Source organism: Pinus tabuliformis, chromosome 1_2 (genome assembly GCF_031772625.1).
Source record: "Pinus tabuliformis cultivar Carrire ecotype Pingquan chromosome 1_2, CPIR1, whole genome shotgun sequence".
NCBI lineage: Eukaryota > Viridiplantae > Streptophyta > Pinopsida > Pinales > Pinaceae > Pinus > Pinus tabuliformis.
In genome coordinates this window covers 458,108,197-458,124,062 of record NC_142298.1, presented here as the reverse complement: position 1 = coordinate 458,124,062, position 15,866 = coordinate 458,108,197, and positions in this window count along the sequence as shown.

The window sequence follows — 15,866 nt, the reverse complement described above, 5'->3', positions numbered from 1 at the left end:
TCTTCACCTGGTGACTCCTTAGTTTAATTTTCTTGGTAATTTTGTTTCAATGCCAGTTTAATGGATTTCCTCACATTTTTCTCCTTTGAATTTTTCTGATATTTGAGGTTCTCCACATGGTTTACCTTACATAGACATGTGGTGTTCTTACCTTCCCCATTTTTAAAATTAGGATGGTGATAATCAGGCACAACGCCTTAGATATTTCCATGATAACATTTTGAAGATGGGAATACACCATGAAGATGTTCTAATGAAGTTATTCATGATGTCCTTGGAAGACGACGCTTGGAATCGGTACAAAAGTCTTCCTCTTGGTACAATTTCCTCCCTCAAAGATTTTCATGTAAGTTTTCATGAGTATCATAGATGTATGTATCCTATAGGTTTACTTGACTTTCACTGTTGCGAACATAATAATGATAATAACTGTGAAAATCAATATGATGACAACAATGAATAAACCCAAATGAATTATGAATTTGAAACAAAAAACAACATTAATGAATATAACTTTGAAAACCTTGAAAAATCATATTCTATCACATTTATTAATGAACATGATTTGTTTCCAAATATTGAAGATCATGAGCAATTTACTTCTCTTTCTTTAACATAATATCATACAACACACTTATGTTTAGAGAAAGCTTCAGACTCTATAACTCCTAGTGGTTCTTATTTATCTTTATGTTTAGAAGAGGATAATAATAAAAATAATAAAGGAGAGGTTACATCTGAAATATTTGATTCAAAATCCTAGCAATCGGACATTATGTTACACATTCATGAAAGTCAACAATAATTGATAAACATATATATTCTTCCACCTATTGATCCTATTCTTAAACCTTTTTGTGATGTTACTCAGTAGTTATTACATGAGATGATCTTTGACTCTTTTGACTCAAATTCTCCTAATGTTCATGTTGACATTTCACAACCCCCTATTTATGATTGATATGTTGATGAATTGAATCATGAAGTAGGCTTACAATATGATCTTGAGTTTAGTTCTTATTTTGAACATACTTTAGATATTTTGTCAAAATGAAAGTTATGATAACTTAATTGAATCAACATTTTCACAACTTGTATATGATAACTATGAGGAGAATGAATTTATAAATGAAAATTAAATTAAACATATCAATTCTTTCCTTTCATCTCCTCCTAGTTATTATAGTTATAATCGATGTGATAGCCTTTAAGATAATCATGATTCAAATTCACAAATTTTAGAAGATAAGTCTTATAATGAGGAAAACATAGTTTCCTATGTCTCTAATGATGATACATTTAATCCAAATTTTAATTTTGTTGCATCGCATAATGACGATAGTGCTTTTCATTTACAATCTCTTTCACAATATACTAAAGAATTGGATCATAATACTACAAGCTTTGATTTGAAACATACTGACTATTTCAAAGAATACTCTTTATATACTTTTAATCAAGAATCTAAAGGATGTTGTGGGACTAACTCTATCACTATTTCAGAAAGCAACAAGAATCCCTCCTATGAAATGATTGTTAAAAATTGTATGCTTGAAAACTTTGATCATTTAAATTTTCTAAAGGTATATTATGACTTTGTGGAGGAATGGATGAATGAAGTTTTTAAAAGAGCATCAATCTCATGTCGCTTTTATATCTACAATCTTTTAGGAAGCATGTTAGTTGAAGAAATTTACTCTTTGCTTCCTATATTACAGTTTTGGTTAAGAATGGAGCCCATTGTTAGGAAGATAACCATTGACAAAATTTATGTTTGGTTACACTCGATTTTCAATTTCTTTGATAAATATTGTTGTTGAAACACATTGTATATAAATAATGTAAATAAATAAGCCTTTTATGCTTGTTAAGTTTATATTGCATAAAGATGAGTTGTTTTTGCATCTTGAAGAGTCTTTATGTGATCATAGTAGAATGGAATACACATATATGAGTCCTTAGTATGAAACATATTAATGATAGTTTTAGCCACATACTTAAAGACAATTTGTAATTCATGTTGAAGGGGTAAAAATCTTTAAAAGGCTCCAATCTTAAATTATTAGTAATGTCACCTTCATATTGAATATTCCTCGTGATTTTTTTTCATCTTGATTTTGAAAAGGGTTGATGCAGTGGCGAAAATTGGAATTGAAGGGAAATGCAACTAGGGGTTGAGCAAACTTGAGCTAGGGTTGGAGTTGGTGCTAGGGTTTTGATTTTGGATACCATGGTGGGACGCATAGGGGGGAGTTTTGCTCCCTCCTACAATCAGCTAGTTACAGGTAGAAGTAAGGAAGCAGGGAAGCAGCATTTCAAAAAACCTCTGGAGAAGGTTTCAGAGGCAAGAAGATAGGGAACATTGGGAAGAAACAGACTTCAAGAACAAGAAGGGGATTAGTAGGAAATGGGTAATGAGAAGGAGAATGGGGGAAGCAGTGAAAAACCTACTTCCATAAGGACTTTTGGTGTCTGCAAACCTAATTTGAGCACTATTCCCCAGGTTATATTAAGCGATCCAGTGCTTCAAGCACACAGATATAAGATGACGGAACATGCGATCATATGAAAATTCATGGGGTTATGGCCTATGGAGAGGGCGTTACATGTCTGGATAAGGAGCCACTAGAAGCCAAAGGGGGAAATACACCTCCATCTGGGTTCTAAGGGATTCTTCACAGTGGTGTTCACGAGCCTAGAGGACAAAGATAGAGTGTTCAAAGGGGGGCCTTATTTCTACACTGCTGCAGGACTCTACATGTGGCCATGGATGATGAACTTTGTCCCAAAATGTGAAACATTCACATTGGTACCGGTATGCATTAGACTATACTCCCTTCCTCTGGATTGTTGGCTACCAGAATCTCTGAAAACAATAGGCAATAAATTGGGTCATTTTCTAAAGATCTCAGAGGTGACTCTAAAAGGAAAATATACCTCCTCCGCCTGAATATGTGTGGAAATGGACCTATCTGGAGCCCTTCCATAAGCGATAATTTTAGAAGTGTATGATGAATAATGGGTGCAGAATGTGGACTATGAGCACATCCCATTTAGGTGCCGCAAATGCCATGAACATGGGCATTTATACAGAGACTGCCCAACACTCAATATGGAAGGTAATGTGAAAGCCACTGCGGATAGAAGTCATGAGGGTTTCACTAAGGTTGGGGGCAAAGGGAAAGGTGGAAAATTCCCACAAAAGAAACCAAATGAGGATAAACAATCGAGACATAATTGTTTCAAGATATTGGAGGAAGAAGTGGGAAACAAGGAAACAGTCCAGGACATGGAGAACATAATCAAGGAGTAGAAAAGATAGCAGACATGGAGGATATCACAGTAGAAAACCAAAAAAAGGATGATATACCAAGATGTATGGAAACAAGTAGGGACCATGAGGTGAATCCAAGTGAAATAGGAATGGAGGACCATGAACTACATAATATTCTAGATAGGGAAAATCTAGATCTAGAAAAATTTCTGGAACAAGGGATGAATATAGGAGTGGACTCCCTGCCAAAAGAGGATTATGACAGTGTAGAACAACTCTTTTTATGGATATCACAATTGAAAGGAGTTGGAATCAACAAAAACCATGAAAGCTAGGAGCACAGTGGCATCAAAATGATGGAGAACATACAGGTACAATATCCAAAGAACTCAAGAAGGAAAAGAGGAAGAAAAAGACAGAATGAACTACTGAACGAATGTGGAAAACTATTGATTAACTCATGTAAGATGAAAGATCTTACCAAATATTCCTTTACTAACCTTTCTTAATTAAGCTCACCACTTGGAATATTAGAGGCATAGGAAATATAAGGAAACAAAGAAATCTTAGTAATTGAATTAAAGAGGAAAAATTGGATATGGTTTTTATTCAGGAGACAAAATGTTCGATGGATAAGATTAGAGAAATTTCATAATAAGTGGCTAATCAGGTATGATTATCTCGAGTTTAAATCAAACAACTTGGCTGAGGGGATTCTCACGCCGTGGGATCCATAGAAATTTGGAATCCTAGATGCTGAAGCATCCAAGAACTACCTTTCTATGATATGTCAACCTGTAGGTGATAAAGAGATATACATGATCACAAATGTTTATGGACCTAAAAAGCAAGCAGATAAACTCCAACTTCTCATCTCCCTTGAGGATCTAAGAACAAGACACCCCAGTATGCGTTGGATCGTTGCAGGAGATTTCAATATGATAAGATCTCTTTCAGAGAAAAAAGGTGGTATTAGACAACTAGGAAGAGACTCCATGGCCTTCCAGAACTTCATTATGAACATGGGGCTAGTTGATACTAAAACAATAAATGGAACCTTCACCTAGAACAACAAGAGGGGAGGGGCTTCTCAAGTTTCCTCCAAACTTGATAGATTTATTATCTCAAAAGACCTCCTTCTCACAGGCCCTGCCATGACAGCTTCTATTCTGCCCTTTGGAGGTTTGGACCACTGGCCTATATAGCTAGAAGCCACCTTTATGGGCACACCAAGAAACAGACCTTTTCGGTTTGAAAACACTTAGCTATCTCACCCTAAATTCACTAGTAACATTGATAAATGGTGGCAAGAGGATTTGAACATTCAGGGCACTAAAATGTTCATGCTCCAACATAAACTTAAACACATCAAAGCCCGACTCAAAGATTGGAACAAAAAGGAATTTTGGGATATCTTCAAAGACAAAAGAGAAACTAAGTAGAAGCTCTAGGAAATCAATCAGATCAACATCATAGATGGATTCACCGAAGAGCGACAAAATCTAACTAACTCCTAGGAGGCAAAATGGGACGAGCGATGCTTGCAAGAGGAAATTTTCTGGAAACATATATCAAGGATATAGTGGATTAGAGAGGGAGAAAGAAATAAAAAATTCTTTCATAAATCCACCATGGCTCACAAGGCACACAACAAAATCACAAAGATCAAAGAATCTCAATGGATTGAGCTTGCCTCTAACGATGATATGGAATCAGTCCTTGTACAATACTTCCTCAACATAGCAAAGGATCCACTGGAGGATAGATCCAGGTTCATCGACCAATTCACTCAGTATATCCATCAGCTGGTTACCAGAGACGACAGCCACAATCTTAACAGGCCAGTGTCGGAGGAGGAGGTCAGTGAAGTGATTAATGAAATGCAAAATGGAAAAGCACTAGGCCTAGATGGGTTCAGTGTAGATTTCTTCAAAGCTTGTTGGGAGACAGTCAAACAAGATATCCTTGAGCTTGTGGAAGGCTTAAGAAAATTCAAAAAGGTTTTGAAGGCTCTTAATGCTTCCTTCATAGCTTTGATTCCAAAACAGGAAAATGCTATAACTCCGGATGGTTTTAATCCCATAACCTTATGTAATGTGGTGTATAAAATTATTTATAAAGTGATATCCAATAGACTCAATCCCCTTCTACCATCTCTCATCTCAGAGGAGCAAACAGCCTATGTGGAAGGAAGACAAATCCTCAAAAACATCATCCAAGCTCATGAGGTGGTACACTCTCTCAAAACCAACAAACAAGCTGGTACGATCATTTAGTTGGACCTAGAGAAAGCCTATGACAAACTAAGTTGGTCTTATATAAGAGCTATTCGAAGAGCCTATGGCTTAGACCAAAATTGGATAAGATGGGTTATGTCACTTGTAACCACGACCAATTTTTCCATACTGCTTAATGGAGCTCCATTAAGAACCTTCACACCCTCTAGAGGTCTCAGACAGGGAGATCTGCTCTCACCTTTCTTCTTCATTCTCATGATGGAAGGGCTAGGCAGAGCGATCAAATCAGTAAATGTTGAAGGACAAATACAGGGCATCAAAATCACCTTGGATGGAGTGGCAAATACTCATCAACAATTTGTGGATGACACTATGCTGCAGGTCATACCCACAGTCAGGGAAGCCAAAGAAATCAAAAACATCTTAAATGACTTTTCTATGGCAGCAGGCACAGAGGTAAGCCTCAACAAATCCAAAGTTTTTTCTTTAAAACTAACATTGATATTCAAAGAAACATCACCAGAATTTTGGGGTTTCAAAGGGAACAACTACCTTCCAAGTATTTAGGCATACCTCTTACTGATAAACCTCTACGCAAGAAAGTGCGGGAGCCAATAATAATTAAACTTCAGGACAAGGTCAGAAAATGGACATGTAGGTCACTAAATTTGGAAAGGCGCCTAGTGCTCACATAGGCGGTCCTACAGGCAATTCCCATTTTCATGTTCTCAGCTCTTCCTACTCCTAAGGGTATTAAGCAACAAATTAAGAGCATACAAAGGGATTTTCTATGGGGTAGAGGAGAAGAGAAAACGAAGTGGGCATTAGTAGCCTGGGACAAGATATGTAAGCCCAAAAACCATGGTGGCTTGGGGCTTCATGACCCTGAAACTATCAGCAGAGTTTCGGGAGAAAAACTTTGGTGGAGGTGGATCAAGGAGTCGACGACTCCCTGGGCGAAAATTTGGAAACAAAAATATGCAAGTATTGGTGGGAGAAGGATCACATCAGAATTTCAGGGCAAATCAAGGGCTCCCATATTTGGAACCTTTCCTAGGAAAATAAAAGTATTGTTCAGCAACATAGTTTCTAGGAAATTCGCGCAGGGAACCTAGCACAATTTTGGGAGGATAAATGGAAACAGAAACCCAATTTATATAAGGATGAATTAGCAGCACTCAAGAGTGACACAGATAGCAAAGGTATACTTATGGTAAAAGACTTCTGGGACCAGGAAATGAATAATGGGAAATGGAGGAACTGGAAGGATCTAGGCCACAGTGATGAGAGTCCTCTGAAAGCCCAGGAAAAGGCTCTCACCCAGGATCTAGAGCACAGAAGGATTTTGGTATCCTCCCTTCCTAACCAATTAATACGGGGAAATAACACTGAAGGTAACTTTAATATCAAAGAAGCTAAACAGGAAATAACAGGCTTTAACTATATGAATCCTGATCAAGTCTGGAAGAAACTATGGCAAAGCCCCCACTGGATGAAAACAAAGTTATTCATCTGGCTGGTGCATCAAATGAAAATTTTAACTTGGGAGAATCTCCTAAGAAATGGCTTCATTGGTCCCTCCAAATGTTACCTTTGTGGCTCACACGAGGAGATGATGGAACACCTTCTCAACCTCTGTCCTTTAACATCCAACATGTGGGACTGGGTGGCCTCTATCTTTAGACAAGCAGATAGGGATAGACTCGGCGTATCCAACACTTTGAAGAACTGGAGGAAAAACTTCTCAGGGAGTGAAATCATTAATAAAACCTGGTTTCTGGTTCCAGGCTTTGTCATCTGGATTATTTGGAAAGAGCCCAACAGCCAGATATTCAAAAATAAAGCAAGGGAGCCCAAACTCTTAATTGACCAAATTCTAAGGCAACTTAAAGACACTTTAAGAAGCTTGTTGAGGACGCTTCCCAAGGATCCTCCCTTGCCCAAGAGGCAATTATTCTACTTCACTTGGGTCTCTAGTCCATAAGCCTAGAGGGCATAATTAAGGGAGTGAGCCAATTAAGAATAGCTATTAACATTTGGAAGCCTCCTCCCTACGGTTTCTTAAAGTTTAATATAAACGTAGCATCTAAGGGCAACCCAGGGTTAGATGGATTTGGGGGTGATATAAGAGATGATCAAGGTCAGATAAAGAAGGTTTTCCATGGCCACTTGGGGAAGGCCACTAATAACACGGCAGAGCTCATGGCACTTGAGCAGTGCTTGGAAATCTTGGTGGATTCAAATTCACAGAATGTTATCATTGAAGCAAATTCAGAATTGACCATTGGAGCAGCGAAGAAAATATTCAATGGCACTTCTCCTGATAAAGTGTCGAAGCATTGGAAGCTTTTGTAGGTCTTTCGCCACATCTACTCCCATCTGCAAACTTTAAGAACTGTTAGATTTGTCCGTGTGAAAAGGAAATCTAACATATTAGTGGATCGTTTGGCGAACGAAGGAGTCACCATTATGGATAGGGATTCTTGGTATGTCTGGGATTTGTTACCCCTAGGCAAATTGTAGGAGGACTGTCTCTGTCAAGTGAACAAAGATATGGAACTATGGATCAAACAGGATGGACCTAAATGATGCAAGAGATAGGCGGGAGGACAGGGAACCTTAAATCAGATGCCCAGTTTGGCATTGCCCACATTCCAAAGCTTCGCATTCCTTCAGAGGTGTAGTGAAAGGACCAACTCAGGGAGCACTACAAGTGTGGTCATTAAGTTTCATTTAGCTTTGATGGGGTTTGGCATAGTGTTATCGGGAAAATTAGTGTCCATTCAGAGCTGCTAGTCCCACTAAGATGGGTAGCTATCTTAGAAACAAACAAACTAAAGTTACTTGTGATTTCCTTTATGAGAGATAGATGAGAGAGAAGCAGAGAGTACCAACCTCAGTCTTTCGCTTGGCTCCTTGCTTGTTTCCTCCCTCCTTTGACAGAGCTTCGCCACTCCTTCCTTACTTGTCTTCCTTCAAGGAACACCTGTAGAGTCAAAGAAGAATAATACCATCAAAGCATAGAGACCTATAACCATAAACAATATAGGATTAGATGTATACTTAACCATACAAATGCATATACCAATACAAGATTCAGAGATATACAAGAATATGGAGGAAAACTCAAATAGCTTTATTGATAGAAGTAGTAGAAGAGAGGATTACAACCCATTGGTCTGACCCAGTGCCATCCTCCTAGCATGAAAGCCCTCTTCACCTCATGAAAAGCTAGATCACCCAACACTATGATGTTTCACAGAGAAACCAACAGCACTTCCTTACAAAATACAAGATTCCAGCCCCTGGATCTCTAGAATGAGGGATCCATATATAGATATTTGCAGGTGGGTGAGTCAGATTTTGGGATTTTTATTAGTGTCATTTCTCTAATAGTTCTTGGTTCCACTTGGAGATTTCATGATCTCTTACTCATCCCTGGATGAATTCAAAGAGGCAAGTGTTAAATGGGAAATTTCTAGAAGATTCTCTGGGTTTCCACCTAGCCAACTGCCTCTGCCATTTTTTTGCTCTTGCTCATCACACCCTACAGAAGAGATTTTTAGTATGCATCATACTTTCTGCATGTAGTAGGTGAGGTGCATCACACCCTTAGCACTGAGCAGTCTGTATGGTCTAGTTTTGACCAGTTCTGAGCATTTTTTAGGGAGAACTTCTGGGAAATTATGTAATCAGTTGACTTTATGCCTTTAGGGTATAAAACAACACTTTTAGGGGTTTATAAGCCCTTGGTTTATGGACATATGTGATTGGGGTTGCAATGCCCAAATATGTCTATAACAGTTGCCCCCTAAAGCATGAGGTCGTAAATCTTCTGATGTTGGGTGAAATGCTTTATCATGAGGATCTGAGGTTTTTCGAACTAGAAGGTGACCTGTAATAAGATACAATACAATACATTATATTCATAATATTTTCATGATTTAGCTGAGGCGGGCATTCCCATGCTCAACTTTATAAATTCATTTTCATGTACATAGGACAGATAATTGTTTGTGTGGCAGACTGTTGATTCTGGTAGAGCCATCATCCCTTAGCTTGGATGATTATCTGTGTAGCTATGATGTACATTTGATGTCTTTATTTTCTTGAATATATCGCAGCCCAGATGGATGAAACTGGATCCACGGTCTTCAAACTCGTTCAATCTTCGCCCGAAGTATAAGTCGATCCATGTGAAAGGATGTTCTGATGTCGAACATGGAAAGACATCACCTGATTACCAGCCAATGATGTAGGCTGTTAACAAGTGTGAGAGGAATAACTGATAATGATAATGACCCTCAAGGTACAGCAGTGTCGTTCACGTGGTGTGAATACATGATTCTATGTCGAACATCACGTAAATTCTTCGGGGCAAAGGCCATTGATGTAAACCTATTGCTGGGAGTGAGAAACTTGCCATTGAGGCATGCAAGCTTCAAAGTACTGAAAGGGTTGTTCCTAAGTCGACTCCTTGGATAATGAGCTGATGTTGACAAGAAGCGACCTGTCATAGGAGGGCCTTAATGAATCCCACATCTACGACATGGAATGGAGCAAATGATTTTGCGGAGGTGAAAACGATCTGATGATACAAGGTTCAAGGTGGTGGTCATGAAAGAATGAAGCGTGAAGGTATTGCAGTGGATGAGACATAAGCTGGGTTGGTGAATTCTCTAAGCGAATTCTCTTGAATATATCGGCAACACTAAAATGGATTGGTAGCATTAACCCAAAAAATGGATGGTACGAAGGACCAATGGTGATATGACCGTGAACAGAATAACCCAACTCGACTCAATCATGGTGATGGAGTGAAAGTGTCATGTTCAAGAGCGACTTGCTACCAATAAAGTTTCTTCAAGTTTTCTTCCCAATTTTTCCCCAGTCATTGCTAACCAGTACCTCTTTATTTTTGTCAAGCTTGAGGAGGATTACATATGATTGTTCTATAATTTTCCCTTCAGGCAAACCCGTCTCTATGTTTTGACTAGCCTAGCGACAGTGAAACTCACTCTTTTCTACATGGACAAGTTTGTCGCTATTGCTTTAACGAGTTTAACGACAAAGATAACTCAGTCCTTTTCAATTTTAGAGAGCCTGAAAAGAGACAGAAAGGAAACTCCAGTAATCCATTTTCGTAATATAATCCCTTAAGTCCGAAAAAGTATAAAATAATATGAAAGGGATGACTTTTCGATAGTTTTAATGAGCCAAACAAGACAAGTGCTCGATCTTTTTGTGTAATGATCCCTTAGGTCCAAAAAGATTAAAATCTAGAGGAGGGATGGCACTTCCAATCACTTTAACGAGCTGGAGTGGCCAATTTCTCGGCAATCTTTTCATATTTTATGAGTCAGATGAAAAGAGCTTAAAGGAGACTAATTTTTTGAGGAACGAGTGATGTTTTTGAATAGCAGCTAGTTCCAGGTAAGGTTTGGAACTTTTCAATCATAGTAGTGTAAAGAAGATGGCTAGTAGAATCACTCGTCGTAGTTGTTCCTCAAAAGGAGTAAACAATCAAATGGAGGCGTATGATCGGCTAAAAAGAAGTGGAGGTGATGGTAAGAACATGACCAAGGTTCAAAAGCTGATAATTATGCGATCGCAATGGTTGTTTACCGAACGTGGGTTCATTTTTTAATGAGCTTAAACTCTGGTGGAACATATGCTCATTGCTAGGTTTATTTTTTAACGAGCTTGAACTTCACGTAAAACTGCTCATTATAATAGTCAAAGATGTTCAATTCACCATTAACACTATGTTCTCTTGACGGTCATACTACCTTTTCAATTTCTCCATCAAACTGATTAGAAATGTACATACATGCTTGAAAAATGAGTTAAAAAATCAATAACTTACTTGAATCACGTGAGTAATAACATAAAAGTAGTTTTTACCCCTCATTTTACCATTTCATTCAAATTTGGGATTGTTGGAGCTCTGGAGGTGTTTTTCCCCCTCGATTTTCATCAGCTGATTCTGGGAGATTCTATGGACGATTTTCGGTGCCGTTTGGACCAGGTAGGAGCTAACCTTCAGCTCTTCAATTTCATTCCTTCCTTTTCTGATTCTAAGCATGTTTTCCTGATTTTCCGAGCCTCTGGGCTTTGAAAATTTCGTTCTCTCCCCATCGCACCTAGTACACATCGAAAGGTGCAATGCATATTGAGCTGGCCATTGGCCAGTCAGTATGCATCTCACCCAATACATAGCTAGGGTGTGATGGGCGCAAGGAGGAAAGTTTGTGAACTGATTTTTCATGGAAATTTTGCCTGTCTTTTGCCAAATCAGGATCCTAATTCTTCTCTTGTTTGTTTTTCAGAGATTCATCAGAGCAAGATGGTCATTACATGGTGTAAACATGAGCATGAAGAAGAGGATATGATTGCCTTACATGATCCGGGCACAGTAACTGCATTATGGAACTGTGGCTTGCTCAAGTTCTTCCGCATATCTAGCATGAGGCAACAAATCAACTTGTTGAAATATTTCCTCGATGCATGGGATCCTACCAACCGAGTGTTCCAGATAAGAGGTAAATCCATCCCTTTGACTATTGAGGATGTGTACTTTTTGACCTGTTTGTCGAGGCGTGGTGCCACTCTCTCACTATCAGGTTCCGCCCGTGGGGGCGAATCCGTGAGGGATTACATTCACCGATATTGTAGAGATGGATCTCAACCGAGCAGGGATTGCAAGATCAGTATTAGAGATGTCACTAACCGGTCCTTGAGGACTATCTTATTCACCTTTGCTAGATTGGCTAGCAGCGTGGCTCTTCACTTGGCCAACAGGTCCTATATGCAGTATGCCTTGGAATGCCTTGAACCAAAGGTATTTAACTGGTGTGATGCAGTGCTCCCGGTCATAAAAGAAAAGCTTACCAAGGTGAAGAATGAAAGATCCAAGAACTTTGGTTATGGTTCTATTCTGACTGCTTTCGCCTTGGAGAAGATCCCACTAATGTAGCCACAGTACATTTCACTCGGAGTGCCAGCGCCGATAGAACCATGGATGCAAAGATGGGTCGATGTCATGGCCAGACATGTTGGTCAGTCACATATTTCATTCTCTGATGGCTTCTTTGAGTGGTTCAACCATTAGCAGATGGTCTATGCCGAGTATCCATATGCCAAGATGGATTTCCGGGGTGACCCAGATTTGGTGCTACCGGCTGGCGAGCAGTGGGGTGTCATAGGTAAAAATCTCTGACCATATCTCTGTTCATTGCTTTTATAATGTTCTTGTGCTTTTTTAAATGTTATCGAGACTAATCAAAACTCGTGTGCTCGTGCAAATATTGGACCACTGCGCCCGAGAGTAGCAGCTGCCATTCTAGCAGGAGAGTCAGTAGGGAGGGTTGTCCTTCACGATCTGGACGTAGCCAAGACCCTTACGGTATTGCAGGATCAGATCGAGGGTCTCACCCTTGGCATTCAAGATGTTAGGACCGATGAGTTACCTCTGAGATTACAGGGCCATACAACGGGCATGTCGAGCTGATGGATTAGGCTCTTATGTATGATCACACAGGCGGTGACTTGTTATCACCAGCACCATTAGTCTAGGGTGCTTCCTTGCATTTTTTATTTTTTGGGTCATATGATTGATTTTGTCCTGGAGACAGAACATTATGTAAAAAATATAAACAGTTATATATATTTTTGATTTTTGGAGCTTTATTTTGGTTAAGTTATATGATCCTGATGCAAATGTTGATGAAATGCTTTTCTTTTATAAATGTTGCAAATATATATCTAACACATAATTTTCTAATGAATCAGTTAATGTGTTTAAGTTTATCGAAATGTGTTGATATTGAATAGAATCAAACTGCCTTTCCAAAATCCTGACCCTTAGGAACATATGACAGATAGATGGATTCCGAACGGAATAGATGCCGGTAAGCTGTAGAATGACGAGTTGTGATTCTAGCCTGACAACAAGTCGGCGTATCAGAGAGAAGTTATATCAATGCGCTATACTCAGTGATTTTGTTCATTGACCAACCAATACATACCCCTCTGAAACTCACTAACTTGCCGCTTGGATCAAAAATGGCGCAGGCTGCAGAAGATAGGTTCCACGTACTACGACTAGCTCCGTCAGCGTATCCAACAAATGATTCCAATAGGTTCAACATCTGCAACAAATGCAAAAGTGGATTACCTAACCAAAACGATCACTCTTGATGAAAACAAAAATGTAATAAAAGCATATGAAGAGATTACTACGCTTAGTCAAGCATAGTCACGCTTAAGGTACAACCTGTTTCGAGGTTGCGATAGTGGAAACCCATCGTAATCTACTAGCTTGTAGGCTCCTTTTGCTAATACACGCTTAACAATATAGGGACCCATCCACAAAGACTGGAACTTACCTGCTCCCAATTTATCGGATTCCTGATTGTAAAGTAAGACCAGGTCACCTTCTGAGAAGACATGGTGTTTAACATTCTTGTCAAATTGCGCCTTAACTCATTTCTTATGTGCTTCGTTAGCCAAGGCGGCGTCATGACGGGTTTCATCCAGTTGGATTAATTCCAAGAAACGAGCCTCTTCCTCTGAAGTTCTGGGGATAAGGTCAACTGCGAGCTTGAGAGATGAAATTTCGCACTGAAACAGCAAGACCGCTTCCAAGCCATACACCAGCTGAAAGGGTGTAAATCCGGTCGAATTTCTCACCGATGTTAGGTATGCCCACAAGGTTGAGTATAGGATTAGGTGCCAACTCCGTTCATGGACTCCAATCATCCTTTGTAGCATGTGCTTTAGGACTTTGTTGATTGCCTCAACTTGTCCATTAGCTTGCAGATAATACGGAGTAGAGTTGTCGTGGAACAGTCCTAATTTGGCAGCCAATTCAACCATCATGTGATTGCGGAAATGTAATCCATGATCTGTGACTATAGCTTGTGGAACATTGAATCTAGAGACTAAATGATTGAAAATGAGAAGAGCAGCCGTTTCGACGCTGTTGTTTAATGTAGGCATCACCTCAGCCCATTTCGTAACATAGTCAACTGTGACTATGATATACCCATGCCCCCCAGCCGAGGTGGGGTTACATGTTATGAAATCTACGCCCCATTTGGTGAATGGCCCAACAGAAACTACTGGATGCAATGGTGCGAATGGTATTCTGGTTTTGTGGTCGAAGATTTGACAAGCATGGCAACTTCTGACTGTGGTTATGCAATATTTGAACATTATTGGCCAGAAGTAACCTGCTCGTAAAATCTTTTGTGCCATAGTGTAACTAGATTGATGCCCCCCACACACACCTAAATGACAATCATTCAAGAATTTTTCAGCTTCCTCATGGGTGAGGCACCTTCGTAGAACTGTATCGATGCCACAACGGTAAAGTGTATCACCAACAATCATGTAGTCTTTTGCTTGGTATCGAGTACATCATTGTTCTGAGCGAGAGGTATTAGGCCTATATGTTTAGTTTTAGAGATACATGATTATATCTCCATACCACGGATCACTTGATGATATCGGAAACAAATGTTCAACCACGATTGATGCTCTCGATGTTGAATCGTTGGACGATGATGGGAAATTGCATATTAACTCTGCGAAAACCATAGATTTCTTTGATTTGGATTTTAAGAATTCCAGATCAAACTCTTGAAAAATAGCTATCCATTTTGAATATTTTCCCCCAAGTAACTGACGCCATAGAATGTAAGTCATAGGGTTGCAATATCAAAAAATGGTTGTTTTGCAAAAGAGGATATAGTGTCGAAATCTCTGTATTGCTTGAATAGCTACAAGAGCCAGCTTTTCAACATAGGAGTACTTGCTCTCTATATCATTTAAGTTTTGACTTAAATAATAGATAGGATGTTCAATTCCATTGTCTTCTTGAACTAAAACCATTGCGATGGTCATATCTGCTGCAACTAGATACAGGTTAAAGGATTTTTGATAATCAGGAGCATACATTAATGATGTTTTTATTAGGGATTCCTTTAGAGCGTCAAAGGAAGCTTACACAACCTGATCCCAGTTGAAGGGCACTTATTTTTTCAAAATACGCATATAAAATTTAGCAAGTTCGACGTAATTTGGAATGAACCTCCTCAGAAAGTTTGCTGAGGAATATCGATGATCACCTAAACCTTACAAGGGTCGAGATGAATCTTGTCCTTTGAAACCACAAAGCCAAGTAAACAACCAAAACCAACACAAAACACACATTTGTGCGGATTGAGTCGTATCTCATAGTGTCAGCAACGTAGAAATATTGCTCTCAAATGCTGCGGATGATCAATCTGCTTTCGCGAATGAGCCGGATGATCGTCGAGATATGGTTGAACGATGTTCTTGATGTCATGGAA